The 15,748-nt window shown below is 40.3% G+C and overlaps 1 protein-coding gene across 1 annotated transcript in view; it reads left to right on the plus strand.

Annotated features, from left to right (window-relative positions):
- HIVEP1 (human immunodeficiency virus type I enhancer binding protein 1) overlaps positions 1-15,748 on the plus strand; it is a 128,246-nt gene that overhangs the window by 43,505 nt on the left and 68,993 nt on the right. The window lies entirely within an intron of this gene.

Raw genomic sequence — 15,748 nt, forward strand, 5'->3', positions numbered from 1 at the left:
CCTGTGGCATTTCACCCTCACCTCTCTCCAGCATCGTCCCACATACTCTCCTCTGCCTTCCCATCACTGAGCCGCATGGTTGAAAACAAGCATCCCCTTCTCTTTTCCTGCTCGCCATAGAAGAGGGAATTTTGTGCTGCTGGTAGGCGTCTTGCTACCTGCTTCTTTTATTGCTCTGTGCCTGGATGCTTTCCAAGGCAGCCAGTCCTCACTTTCATCTACGCCCTGGGATTACGGAGGAGCGATGAAGAAGCAAACCTTTGTGTGAGATTTGGCTGGTTTGCAGTCGCTTGCCACAGAGGAATGGAAGTCATAACAAGGGAGTTCCCACAGATAGGTGGATGTTGTGGGGTTGTGCCAGGAAGTTTTGGCTTCCTGATAAAATTGTAAGATGAAATTCTGGTTCTCTTAAAATCCTTGGGAGCTTTATAGTCAGCCTGAGCACAGTCTGAATTTCAGTGAAGAAATATGGGGTTTTCTGGGTTAACCATTTTTTTATATTTAGACTTTCCACTGCTCTGGAGATACCTAAATTCAGAGGTTGGGCTCTTTATCCGCCGTCCTCTGTTGGTAGCGTATTGGTGGGGGAGTCAAATGCTTACCTGAGTTTGGAGCGTGGGGTTGGGGAAGGCATTTCAGCTTCATCTAATTTATTCCATGCAACAGTGATATTCATCTGTATGTGCCTGCGTACCATTGTAAGGGACAGGTGTATATATAACAAAGAAAAAGACCAGCATTTTGAGATCCATAATCAAGTTTGTAGCTTTACAATGGATACAATATTGTTTGTGCAAAAAGCAAAACATATCCCTATTGAAGTTACCTAAAACAGCAGTATTTTCAGAATGAGTCCTCTGAACGGTAGTAAATTCGTTCATAGATTTGAGTGAACAATAGATATTAAATCCACACTTAATAAGTGTTTGCCAAGCCATTCCTTGTGGGTATGTCAAATGATCTTCAGAGTAGATTTGCACTCTGTTCAAACATCTGCAATTAAAGCTCATTGAAATTAGATTCATAGGTCATTGTTGACATTATTTTTAGCCTTTGTTTTCCTTTATAATTTGTATTTAATGTGAAAAAGCAACAAAACCGAAAATGTCAGAAAACTCAAAACTTGTCACGTTTCTGTAATTTTTCTGAATTGAAAATGTGTATTAAATCAGAGTTTCATTGTTATAAATTTTCAAGACTTTGAATTTGACTTTTCAAAGTCTGCATGGCTTTTCTTAGTGTAAATTAATAAAAAATTTGAAACAAAGCTTTGGTTAAAATGTTTTTTGGGGTTTTCTTTTTTGAGAAAAGGTGAAACTGATCATTCTAGAAAATATTTTGTAACATAAAACTTGCTGAAACTCATCCTTTCCACAAACATCTTAGATTTTGGTAACGATTTTTCTGACAGAAAATTTTTTTTTGGCAGATTCCCTCTGGCAGCATCCTCTCGTCATCAGCACAGGAGCCTACAATTTTCCTGGGGAAGCTAGGCGTCAGCCCAACGTAGGCCATTTTAAGCTATAGAAAAGTAATCGACTACTACAGCCAAACAATGCTAGCTGTGCCCTTTGGTAATATTAGAATGGGAGAAATGGTCAGTAGATCACTAAATAAAATTTAATTTAGGGTTTCAAAACACCAGAATATCTTAATGAGAGTCCCAGTATTGACTCCGGTGTTAATAAGGCTCTGCATACCTTAACAGTACGTTTCCCAACCATGATGTGTTTCAGTTTATTTTGCTCTGGTTTTATGGATATGCATTACTTGTTTTGGGGATAACTATGAGGATAATGTGCCATATAATGCATTTTACTCTCCAGTACTAACATAAAATGTCAACCTGATTTCTTAAAACCTAGTTTTTATATGGGGCATTTTAAAGGACAGTATATGGTTTGATATGCTTCGTCCGCTTCTTGTTACATAGGATTTGCAGTATAATGCTTAAAGCCCCTTTGATAATACAGCACAGAGATTCTTACTGGCCTGTACAAGGTATTCCCAAAATGTGTTTACTAATGTGGTTTACTGCAGCCTTCTGGTTTTCTTTGCCGTTATGCCTTAAGGAAGCTTTACTGTTGTGCTGTTTGGTTTCAAGTTTTACTTCTTAAATATAAATTAGACGTGATAGTTTTATAAAGCAAAAATTTGTAATTAAATATAAATAGACGTGATATATTTATAAAGCAAAAATTTGTAAATTAATATGGCCAACCATCTCAAATCTGAACTAGAAATGAAATATTACAAATAAAATTTTGGTTTGCTTTGCCTAAGTGTTGTTGAATTGTATGAGGTGGGAGGCATCATTTCCCACTGCATATCTTCAGCAATCAACAGTGTAACAACAGTCTGATTGGTTATTTACTTTTTATTTTCTCTCCCATAGATCTTATGTAAATTAATATGGCCAACCATCTCAAATCTGAACTAGAAATGAAATATTACAAATAAAATTTTGGTTTGCTTTGCCTAAGTGTTGTTGAATTGTATGAGGTGGGAGGCATCATTTCCCACTGCATATCTTCAGCAATCAACAGTGTAACAACAGTCTGATTGGTTATTTACTTTTTATTTTCTCTCCCATAGATCTTATGTCAACATCATTCAAGTGGAGTGTAGCATGGTTATTTTTAATGTAACTTTCTTGGTCGCATAGATGAAAATATGAACAGTTTTATGGAGGTTGCATTTTTACATCCTGACAACTTCATATTTGTTCTTGTTCCTATTAAAACGTTTAATTTCCCTCAGACAACTTAACCTTTTTCTTCTACTTGAAATAATGACAAGGACAAATATTTGTCAACATCCCTTCAACCTGATGGTTTCACTGCTCCTTCAGTATCTTGGAGGTCTGGAAAAGCGTTTCCTCCCCTTCCCGCAGTGGAGGGGGTGGCCAGAGATGGGAATGCCTCTGTCTGCCTCTGTCTCTGCAGCAGCCCTGGTGGTGATGTGCAACAGCCAGGGTGTCACCGTCAGCTCAGAGGGCCACCTGGAGAGCTTGTCTTACCCACCCTTGCGAAGCCCTGGGTGGCTGAGGGAGCGTGGCAAAGAGCAGGCTGCAGGTCGGTTACGTATTGCATCTTCCTTTCTCTCAACGTGACACTGTATTGTACCAGACCTGTCAGCTGTAACGAGGTGTAACGTAGCGATGAAGCGAGGAAATTTTACAGTACCTCCAAACGCAGTATGGTTGTGAAGTCCCACCACTTCGCTTTTGGATAAAATGGTTAAAAATAGTGTTTTGGGTGAAAGATTGAACGATACCTGAACAGCGGCGATGACTTTGTCAGGATGTTTAGGACCTCGAGCAGAGGTATGGATTTGGGGAATCTGTAGCGCTTGTGAAATAGAATCAGTATTTTTTAATAGTATATTTAAGTTAAACTTTCTGGGAGAAGGGGACTAACTTTTTCCCCCTTTTATATGCGTCTGTCACACTGCTCGGTGGATAGGGTCCTGATTCTTCACTAGCAGGCTGTGATACGAACACCGGTGATTTCCCTGTGTCACCTTCAGACCTGTGTGATTATAATGCTACATCAGCATTGGGGCGACTGGGATTCCTTCGTGCTTTTAACTGCTCAGGTTGCCAGTTAAAAAGGCCCATTTCTACTTACAAGTGATCAAAGATCTCTGTCACACTCTGCCTGGCACAGATCTACTGATGGTGGATGTGACTGGTACCTTCACAGCACCTTCGTGCTGTGTCTTTTCCTGAATGTGTGCCCAAAGGGAAGGTTTCCACGGTTTTCAAATGGCCTTTAGCTGAAGACCTGTTCAGAAGGGAGAAGGTATTTTAAGGAAACTGTGGCAAGTACAAATCCTTATAATAAGGCTCTTGTGGCCTGTGTATGTGCTGCCTGACAGATCTGTATTTGGCTTCACTGATGGCTATTCAAATGCAGAGTTCAGTTTTCTAGATCTTACTGCAGTTGAGTGTGCCTTGATTGCAGGTATCTCCCCACACAATGTCCCATTGCCTTTTCATGGGCAAATACTGCCTTAATTGTTTGTATCCTGCTCTTTGCCACTGTCTTTCTCTTTTAAAATGAGTTGAAGTGTTTTGTTTAGGAAGAATACAGTCAAATATTGCATGCTGTGAGATGGCAGAAAGGGCATTTGTGTCTGGTGGTGGGGCTTGCTGGCTGGCTTAGGTAGCTGTCTTGTATGGCTTTGGGAGGAAGGAAAGAAACTAATTTTTCTTTAATAATAACAATAAAAAAAAAGCCTTGGAGTGCCTTGGGTGTGTTGGGTAATTGTGTACTCAAGAAATGAAGTTACATAAGCGAAGACACTCCTGTAACCCCAGCCTGCCAGGAAGACAGGCGCTGCAGAAAATCCACTCATCGCAGAACAACTCCAGTAGGTGCAAAAGGGGAGAAGCTTTATCCTTTGCGCTGTATTTATTCACAAAGAGAAGTTGTCTTTGGCATGTCTGTTTGGCACCAGAGGAGTCCCAGTTTTTATCCTGTGGAGCCGCTTTTTCTTGTCGGTGTTGTGGGTAGAAGTTTCCTTTTCCGACGTGGAAGGGGAGAGGTGGGTATTTTCCATAGTTCATTACAAGGCTTCGCCACTGCCTGTTGACAGAGTTCAGGTAAGCTCCTTCTGGAGGCAGAATGGGAGTCAGAAGCAAAGTCCTGGGCAGCAGCTCTGGCGGCTTCCATCCCAGTGCTGTTTGATGAGAGAGAGGAAAGATGGGGGGGGATGCAGAGGCGGCATGCAGCAGAGCACGGTGTGTGGGACATGGGTCTGGGTTTCCCAGTTCAGTAAGAAAGACCCCCGCAAATCCTATATAGTGGACGATGATGTCCAGATCTACCTTTCATGCTTACCAGTGTGCATTTAGGGGAGTTTTAAAAGAAGGACGCTTTCCGGGCAAAACTAGGCTATACTGCATATACTAAGTATGCACATTTTCAGGTAATGTAGCTTATGAAACGTATGAACAGGCCTTACTGTTTGCTTACATTGCTTACAGTACAAATGTCAAATTTAAATGCCTGTGAAACTTCATTTCATATATTTATTTCCAATGTAATTTGATTTTACTGTGAAAATATTTCATGAGTTAAATTGGGGATGTGCAGCAGAACAGCAAAGATATTTAATATTTTGCCTAATTTAGAAAAATGACCTTTCAGAGAAAAACACTGTGCTTGTCAAAAATATACTGATGAATTAATTTCTTATGATGCCAATGTGTTAGTTGACTTTTGAGAGCAACCTTATAGATAATGAGCTTTATTTTTATCTTAGGTCTGTCTGATTGTAGTGCCTCTCACAAATCAAGTCACTTTACCGGCTTTTATGGTTGTAAATATGTAGCAAAATTTGGAAGCAAAAAAAAAAGAAAAAAAAAAAAGAAAAAAACTAAAACCAAAGCTGTCTGACCAGCATGAATACCTGGAGTTTTAAACAATATTGCAGTTGTAAGATCAGTACCGCCTTTCGCCGCCCCCGCCTCCAGCCCTCCCCACCACTCTTGCAATATTATCTAGAAATACCATACTTTATTCTGATTTTAAATGGCTTTAATAGAAACTGTGTTGCATGGGATAGCAATGTTGTCTTGCATTAGAAAATACAAACTTTGTTTCCACAGACTAAGTCAATGACTTTCAATATGTAAAAATCTGCAAGGAATTTGAAAGCAACTTTAGTACTTCTTGTAGGTTACCACTCTTGCAATATTATCTAGAAATACCATACTTTATTCTGATTTTAAATGGCTTTAATAGAAACTGTGTTGCATGGGATAGCAATGTTGTCTTGCATTAGAAAATACAAACTTTGTTTCCACAGACTAAGTCAATGACTTTCAATATGTAAAAATCTGCAAGGAATTTGAAAGCAACTTTAGTACTTCTTGTAGGTTTCTGACTGCTTAAATTGATTTATGTTTAGAACCTAATCTTGCTCACTTTGACAAAGCTGGCAACTTCAGTGGGTTTATTTGTGCAGATAGAGTGAGAAAGTTTCAGCTTTTGGTATAAATACTTCAGCTTTCTGGTTTCTGAGAACTATTTTCTTACAGTTAATTATGCATCCTTAAAAATGTGTACATTCGTAACGCATATGTAGAGGGAGAGATGACAGTTTAGTTTGCAAACTATTGAGCTTCGTTTTGCCTATCAATGGTTTTAATTTTAGTTTGAGTCAGAACTGTCTCCCAAATGTTAAGATGGACTCAGATCAAGGGAGTTACAAGTCAGGTCATATATTGTCACATGTAGCATCATATACTGTATATAGGTGGCTATTACTGGAACATCAGTATATTCCAATGTATTGCTCTAAAAGTTGTTCCTGGGTTGGTTCAAAGTGGTCCTTTGAGGTTCCTTTGGGCAGGGACAGGTGTCAAAACGGGAGGTTTGCGTTCTTGCGAGCCATCAGCAGCTGTCGGGACTCAGGGGCAGGTAGCGGGGAGAGCGCAGGAGACGGCTCAGCATGGATGGGCTTGGGAACTGGTTTGTGGAAGCTAAAATACTGCAAAACAAAAATCCCTTTCCGTGTTTGAATTCTAATAATTAAGATGGTTTTAGATGGAGCGGTGCCAACTTCAGCGCAAACAGCTTACAAGTTTAAAAGTCTGCGTTGTTTAAAAGAAATACTGCGGGGTCAGTGGTCAGGTATGCTCGTGACTTGGGCAGGAGCGTCTCTATCGGCAAACGAGAGGGTCCGAGTTCAGTGGTCTAAAAGGTTGCAATTTGAGTGAAATACAATAGTAAAGCTAAAATGTGTGTTAAAACCACACGGGTTTGGCTTTATCATTAAATTTTAGCAGTAGTTTAATGTTCTTGTGTTAGCCCTAATCGTTAAGATGACATTTCTGAGTATTGCATTTGCTGAGAATAGAAAAAACCCGTATTGCTATTTTGATTGCTGTGTCTTTGCTGGAGTCGGTGGGCAGCGAGTTACTGTCATGTTTTGGTGGTTACAGTCGGGTCACTCCCAGCTAGACTCAGCTGAGCTTTTTTGGTAATATCGCGAGTATACTCCCAACTTTGCAACAGCAAACTTACTGTAAATCTGTGGTGATCTCTTTTTGGGTGGTAGTTTCTTAGAACAGCTTTAGTTATTGTTGGAATAGTGGCAAGTTTAAAGGGTATTGCATGCCTGTAATGGTATTTAATCTCAACCAAAACAAAGGATGTCAGTTTCTAAAGCAACCAGAATTATTTTTAACTCTTTCCTCATTTCTTTAAAACAAACCCAGAGTGATTCATCAGTATCCTGTCTCCGAGCGGCCCCTGCGAAGTGTTTCAGAGGGAGAATAACAAGTGGTTCAGTGGGCAGTTTTGCAAGAACTGGCTGTGGACCACAGTGTTTTGTTTTGTGGGGTTTTTTTAACCTTTCATGCAGTGCAATTAGTAGCTGGGTGGTGTTCTGAAAATCGCATTTGATCTCCATCGAGAACGGTATCTGTTTGCCCTTAGCAGGGCGTGTTCTTCTTAATAATGTGAGCGTTAAGATTCCCCGGTACACAGCTTCAGTATTTCATGACAAAAGCCCAAGAGCTAATATCTCATTGTGTTTAAAAGGGTTTCTCTGTAATGTTTTCAAACAGAATTGATCATTGAATTCATTTGCAGTGGGAAGGCTAAATCTCAAACACATATATTTTAAATATCTGCCCAAAAGCAGGGAGGAAATGAGAGCTGAGATAAATTGGTAAAACAGAACCGGTGAGAAGTTCAGCTCTTAAGACCTACATCTTGATATTAGAAATAAGAGTTATGAGGTTTCAGTTTGGTCTTTTTTTCCAGTAGTGCTCAGCTTGACCTTCCCTATAACATTGATTATTTTATATAGATGCATTACGTCAAATATCTTCTACCTCTCTGTAAATTAAACCGCTGTAATCTTTTAGACTCTTTGCATATGGAATCTTCTAACGGGCTCCTAAGTGTTTTTATTGGCCTTTGAACTTCTGCTGTTTCTGAATTAGTTGTATTATTATTGTGTATATTTTTCCTGAAGAAACCCAACCTTTTATCTGCAAATACCACCCCCTCCCACACAGAATTAAAAAAATAAATCGGCAAAGTGCCCAGGAATGAACCTTGTACAGTATGTGATTATTTTCAGAGAATCATCGAGACCCGCAGGTCAGTTCCTCAGTGCTGCACACCAACAGGTCATAAATTGAATGTATGAGTAGTTTAAACAGATAGAGGGATTCAACCTATTTATTTCTTTCTGTATTTCGGTGCTTTGATCATGGCTTTTTGCTTTAGCATGCTTGTTGTAACACAGCCTTCTGGTAAAAATGCTTTTCCATAGTCTGCAATTTAGGCTGCTAATGTACCGGTTGGGTTGCATTGCTCTAGCTGTCCTGTGAGGAGGTCACTCCTAAGGTGTCATATGATAGACTGTAGTTAAACTGTGAATTAAGCCAGGAACTTAAACTATTTGCATGCTCAGAACTATATCCTGGTAATAATTTAAAAATGGTATCTGTTTTTCCATATTTCAATCCCAATTTTACAAGGGTTTTTTAATGAGCGCCATTGGGTTTGTCTCTGCTTTTGTGCTAAATTTGGAGTAACAATTTCAAAATCTTTTCTTTATTGTAGCATATGAGGTAATGAAATTGCAGTCAGCAAAATCTTCAAAATTGTCTGCTAGGAGTGTGAATGTGTAAATTCTGTCCAGTTGAAAATTGATAATTAAGGTCAGATTCTGTTACTGAATCCTGGCTTGAGTTGTTAATACTTGCTGAGTATTCAATTTGAATAAAACTTAATTTTTAGAAGTTCTTAAAAATAAAACTGTCACAGTTTAATACAGTTGGAAGTAATTACTAAATGGGATAAACGAAGTAAGAGCTAAGATATTTAAATACCCAAAAAATAAACTTAACGAGAATGGGGGGTAGTGTTGGCTTTTGGGGTGGAGTGGTTTTGGGGTTTTGTTTTGGTTTGATTTTTCTAAAATATTCTTAAAATTTATTTTAAATTATGCAGCCAAAAGCCAAATACTTGACTACCTATAAGAAATTTGTTAATCCTGCCTCAGGATTAACCTGAGGTTATTTGGTTTGTAATTACGTATTATAACTACAGAAAATGAGAAGCTGGACATAAAGACTGCCAAAGATATGAAAGCATCAGGTCATCTGCTGGATGAGTATGTATTTTAATTAAATTTAGTCACCAATAAAATATTGTCCAATGTTTATTTACAAGGGAAAAGAAATGGGAAATCATGTGTTTAGTATTTTCCTACTTGCTGTGATTTCCCTACTCTTTGAGTAGAGTCCTCAAAGTATGAACTGATCTATCATCTTCTCAGGAGGGAGAAAGAAAAAGGAAAAGAAAATAATTTCAATGCATCAGTTCTACAGCATAAACACTGTTTATTGGCTTTGTATTTTACTTCATAATTTTATTTCCCCCCCCCCCCCCACTCCCTTTTATCCTGCTTTTGTTCTCCTGTCTCCTTTCCTTCTCCCTCACCCATTTCAACGTGGAGCAAAATATTTGCCTCTATTTTTGAGAACCACAAAGAGAGAGAGACAAATGCTGTCTGAGCTGTGTGTACAATCTGAGGTCTTCCCCAGGTTGGAGGCATCGGGGAAGCCTTTGACCTACTGCAGTTCACGTGGGGAATACCAGATACGTGCATTTGGTTGGTGGATGCCCACCTTGTCCTACCACTCACAGCCTTAAATAATAATAGCACCAGGTGAATCTGGTGACAGCGGAGGGGAGCAGGAAGGTCTTGCTGACGTGATTCTTGGCATAGGAGGGGTTGGCAAGAGAGGAAACCTGAGAAAGGTTGAGGAGCACCGAGCCCAGCCTTGCTCCTGGTTTTTCTGCGCTGGAAAAATCTAGTCATTCCAGCAGTTTTGCGTGATGGTTTATAACAATGAACGAGGTGAATTTGGAGAAGATAGAAGCATTAGGGAGAAGAATAAGTATTTGGAGAAGAAGTAGTATTAGGGAAGCAACACTTGTTCCTTGGCAGGTGATCACTAATGATTTGTCAAGAAAGTCCGAGGAAAGAGCACCCAAACTGCAGAGGCAGAAGGTGTCCACCGTGAGATCTGCCACCGGCTGCCTTCCTGCTCCCCAGGCAGGTGCCTTGGCACATCACTGCGGGCCTGGCTTTAGCTGTGTGCATCGGTGAAAAGTGAAGCATCTCTGTCTTCCGTGGCAGGATGCCATCAGGAGAAAGTATCAGATTGACAGCTGTGGACTGGTTTTTCCTCTCCCCCCAACACCTTTTCACTTTGCTCATGTAATGCCCCTTCAGTATATATGAGATTTGGGTGAAACATTCCTGGTATTAGTAGGGCTCTCATAAGCTTTAGTGAGAAGGTGGTGGAGCCTTTTCTTTCAACACAACTCCAGGTGCCTCGGTCAGGGAGACTCGGTGGCCTACTAGGCGGTGTGAACCTCCTCAGAGAAGAGAAATTAAAGAGCGAGAGAGGTTGTCCAGTTGGCCTCATTCTCCTCTCCTTCCTTTCTTTGTGCGTGCAAAGTTTCCAATGTTATTTTTCTTCCTATTAACCATGCACAATTTTTGTCTCAGTTACCCTTTCTCTGGCTGGAAATGTGGAAACTTTGAGCAGAAATTTATTTTAGCTGAGCTGTTGAAAAAAAATTGAGAAAAATACTTCTGTAAATAGAATAAAACACATATTTAAAACTGAAATAAACAGATTAGGATATATATGGGGAAAATGCCATTTAAAATCTTAATAGTTTTGGAAATTTGGGGCTGATTCTTAAGTCATTAATTTTAGTGCTACCAAGAAAATGTCCAAACAGGCATGTTAAAAACAAAACCAAAAAGCAGTTCCAGGACATTATACTGGGTTTGCATTTTCATTGTTTTAGTCAAGTAGCACATTCTAATAATTTCTCTGCCCACTCACCATATTTTTCCAGAAGTCATTGTTCCAACAAAACAAACAAACAATCTATCTTACTGTAAATAAAGCTGGGTGCAAGTCCTTCTACTCTGTTGTGGCACGGGGATGATTTGTGTAAAATCTTTCTGCTAAAGGCCAAAAAAAAAAAATTATTTGAGGACTTGAAGTCCCTGGACACTGACTTCGGCACATCGCTATTGAAGCGAGCTCCCTCCAGGCTTAATTGTTCACTTCCAAATGCAGGATGGGATGGTGTGTGCAGCAGCTTGCTGTGGCTTTCTCCCACACGTTCCTCACCGCCCCCTCATCTTCAATCAGACGACGCAAAATTGAGCGTGAATTCTAAATAAAAAAGGAAAAAACACCTGGGTGATGTTCAGATTGCAGAGTGCCATCATTTTGTAGGTGTATGAGAAGCAGCTAGTTAATCATCTTCCTAAGCTTGCAAGTAGAGAAAGAAAATTTCACCAGTGAACCTAGAAAAAGGGGGGAAGAGGGCTAGGTTTTGGGTTTGGTTTAGATTTTACTTGTTTTTTTTAAAGAAATCATAATAGTTTGCCGTTCCATGGCAATAGGAACTGTACTTCTTGTGGGATGAGGTAAATGTGAGTGGATCTATATAATTTTTGCTTCATTTTTCAAAACACTGTTTAGCATATTAATAATACACTTAACTATCTGTATACTACCGTATTTGTTTCCTATTCTTTATTTACTAAACAAAACCTTCTCAGCTTCTTGTAATAACTGGTTTTTTTGTATAAAAATTAATGAACTAAATTTGCAGTGTCAACATTCCAGGATATTTTTTTCAAGAGCTTATTTGTTGTCCAAGGGTATCTCAGAGATAATCAAAAAAGGAATGCCAGTAAGATACTTCAGCCTACTTTCTTTTATGTCTTGGGGAGAAATTTATTGTATTTCTTTGAGGGGGAGAAAGAGAGCATTTCAATTTTTTTTTTTCAGATTTGATGCTGATTACCATCCAGGGTGCACAGCAAATATTTTAACAACAACCCCCACCCCCATAAAGAAAGAAAAAGAAATGAATTTTGGTCAGGACTCTACTTTGGAGGAATCATTAAAGATTTCACTGTTTTATTGCAGTTCTCTGTAAGTTCAGCCCCACAACAGACCTTGTGGAGCTCTATTGCAACACATTTTTGTTCATCAACAGCACTTATAAATCATGCTGGGTTCTTTGTCTCTGCTCCCTTTTACCAGATTTGTATGATCTGAGCAAATGTGACTTTTTGCAGCGGTCAGGGACAGGGCAGTGCTGTCCTTTACAGGTCAGCTAGGGTGGGGAGGGTGCCTGCAGGTGGAACCGGGAGCAGAGAGCCAGCAGCAGTGGTGTCCGCCGGGGCCAGCCTTGGCCCCCGGAGCCAGCCGGAGCAGGCACGGAGGAGGAGAGAGACAAGATGCGAGCTGGCTGCGCTGGAGACAGGTTTTAACAAGTGCCTTGGGACCAGCACAGCCCTGCTCCGAGCAGAAATCTTCATTTTAGGGGACTTGGGGAAGAGGAGCAGGGGAGCTTGAAAATGGCTCGTGCGGTTTGCAGGGTAACCAGGTACGTGCTTAAAGCTGAGCACAGCCTTAGCAAGCTGGTATGTGATTGTGACCAGAAAATAATCTCTTTATAATAATGTGTATGTTTGCCACTTGGCCTCCTGCGATAGAAGACTTCGTCTTCTATTTTTCCTGAAGAAACAGATACCTGTTTAGATGGGCGGTTACTAGCTGGCAGGACACAGGCTGAATCTGCCCCCCAGGATGTTTTCCTCCCCTCCATCCCCTCTCCCTGAAAAAAAAAAGCAGTTGTTCTGTACAGCCTTGTCTTACAAGGCTTATCTGCCATTCAGCCCCTGAATAAGCAACCGAAACAGTGGGACACCTAGGTTTTTACGGTGCCAGAGGGTTATGGTGTAGGACCTGTAGCTGTGTGCTGTGGGGCGCTCTGCAAGGTCAGCTTGGAATTTCTACTTCAATTAATGGCTAGCGACTTAGTAGCTCCTTTCTAATAGTTCTTTAAAAGTAGTTTTACTACTATAACAAAGCTGCAGCATTGTTTGTAGTTTCAGCTCATCCCGATTTGCTGGGAATGTATTGGTGAATATATGATTCCTTTTTATTTCCTTTCGATACAGACCATCTCCCTTCCATGCCTGATTTCCTCTCAGCGTGCCTGCCGAATGGCCCCCCTCCTTCCCAAAGTCGTACCTTGGGAAGCGCCCGGCAAATTTGGATGATTTAGGGTAATCGTCCCACAACTGCCTTGCTTTGTTTAGGGTCCGCCTAACCCTGTGTAGGGCGTGCACAATTTCTGGAGAGGTGGTTTATCCTTGTTCCCACCGTCTTTGGTGGGAATGGCACATGGACTGGAGAACACCCAAGTGCTCAGTGGGATACTCTAGACCTAGTTTTTGTCACAGGTCTTGAGGGAGGATGGGAGCAGGTAGAGGAGAAAAGTAAAATAAATCACTGAAGTGAGGTATTGGCTTAATACGTATATTTTCCACCCCCAATTTGTGTTTGCCCTGAGGAGAAAACATGAACTGCCTAGGGCTCTTTTGTTTGTAAGCCTCTTAGAGTGGCTAAGCCCCAGTTCATGGCTGGAGCACGCCATTAACAAGAAAATATCCTATCTTTGTGCCTTTGCTTAAGTTTTGTTTTTCAGGTACACCTAGTCCTACATCAGCTTGTATTGACTAGTTTTTCAAAGGTGTTTTTCTTTTTGTCAATCCAATTTCTGTTGTTGTTTTTCACTTTAAAGATGCAGCTAGTAACATTTCATTCAGCGTATTAAAAATTAGGGCAAAAATAGAAGATTACTATGGAAAAATAAATTTGCAAGTCCACAGAGCAAGGTTTAGCATAAGAAGTTAATTGTGGATTTTTAGGTTTTTGGTTTTTTAGCACTAAGACCCACTGATGCCGTTACGACTGTTCATATGTTGGACTGTATTCACATGCTTTGGCTTGTAACATTAAGACCGATTAAGTTCTTGGAAAAACAAGCAAGCAAAAATTGAGATATCTTAGTTAATTAATGAAAAGCTTTAACTTTGCATTTAATGTTTAGTTACACTAAAGAATGATTTTGAATTTGAAGGCGAGTGTGATTTTGCAGTCCTGTTCGAAGTGGATTTACCGAATAGCATAAAATGGCAGCTGACCACTGGTCTGGACGAAGTCCTAAGCTGTGTGTTAGAGTCCGTCCAGTTGTAAGGATGATACATGAAGATGCTCCAGCACTGGCAGGAGCTGGTGAGGAAGGAGTGGGCAGGGTGGCTGGAGGTGATGACCCAGAGGCACGTTCTTTGACCTACGTGGAGGAGGGACGATGGTGTTTTGGGAGGCTGGGTTTTAAAGACAGGTTGGAAATAAGGACAGGGTTTTAAAGAAGAAAGACAGAATATCGAGCGAACTCCCTGGACGCACCCCAGAAGAAAAATCTCGTGTGTGTAAATTTATTGAGAGGCTGATATTTATACATTTTGCAGTCGATACCTGCTCCTTAGCAGACAAACACTGCCTGCCATTTTACAGTTAATAAAAATGTGCCTCTGTCGATTCCCGTTCTTTTGAGTGATCTGGGAAAGAGCACGCATAGTGAAGTGGCAGTGCTGCTGATTTGATGGAGTTATCCACGGAGGTGAAGATGAAGATGCAAATGAAAATGCAAAGGATTTCAAAATGACATTAGGTTGCTGTGCAACCATATTATAAAATGACAGATGAAATTCAGTGTGGATAAATGCAAAGTGATGTCCACAGGAAAAATATTCTAACTTTTCATTTAAATTAAGTTGCTTGTTAACACTCAGGCATGAGATCTGGGGCTCATATATTTGTGTGCAGAAGTCAACTGTATACTAACTAGCTGTCAAAAAGCAAATAAAACATAAGGAATGTTTATGGCAGTAGTAGAGAAAAACATATCTGTCACAGTAGCGCCTGTGGTGTGCTTTCATCCCATCTTCATGGGATCGGTTCTGATGTCTTCCTCCTAATTCTCTTTCCCTTCTTCACTTCCACCTCCAAAGAGGATAAAATGTACTGCAAAAGCTGTAGAGGTCATAAGTCTATTGAACAGCTTTTGTATTAGGAATGACTAAGTAGATGAGGCCCTGCAGTTTGAAGAAGAGATGTGAAAAGCTCACGGATTCAAAGCACGCTTGGAGAAACTAATGTAGGAATAATCTGTGGGACCTCTGAGGTTCAAATACAGCTTCTGGGGCCTACTTCAGAGCTGCATGGTTTTAGAGTCTAGGACTTACCGTGTGTCCTCTTCTGCTTTTCCCTCGAATTCTGCTCTTGGCTGCTGCTGGAGGCAAGACGTTGGGCTGGACTTCTGGTCTTGACTTGTAGGTTTTTGCTTTGCTTCGTTTTTTGTTAAGTGTCATCAAAAAAATATTTTTTTTTCTTAGCCAGCAGTACTATTTTTTGTCCATCTTAATATCAGGTAATTATAAGAACTTTAGTGTCTAAAATCCTACTAAAGATCTAATCATTTAAACCATTTCTATCAAGATTTTAGGATCTCAGTAAAGAGGTAATTTTTAAGGTATATGCTAAGCTTAAGAAAATTAATCGGTATTTAAACAGGTTTGTTGGTGCTATAGGTTCTTCAGTGCTGAATGTATCTACTTACATGATTTCTGCCTTGTAAACTCGGTAGCGTTTGAGGAACTCCAGAAATAGAAGAAGAAATTACAGAGCAGTTTGACCCCTCGGAGAACTTGCAGAAAGCCTCTGCGCTGTTGTCTCAGGTGATGAAACACTAGCTCTTGATGTTGTTCTACCTGTTGAACCAGTTTTGTGCCTTTCTGTGTTGGGCAAGCCCTCCCTCAACAG

Source organism: Aptenodytes forsteri, unplaced genomic scaffold (genome assembly GCF_000699145.1).
Source record: "Aptenodytes forsteri isolate BGI_AS27 unplaced genomic scaffold, ASM69914v1 Scaffold63, whole genome shotgun sequence".
Classification (NCBI taxonomy): domain Eukaryota; kingdom Metazoa; phylum Chordata; class Aves; order Sphenisciformes; family Spheniscidae; genus Aptenodytes; species Aptenodytes forsteri.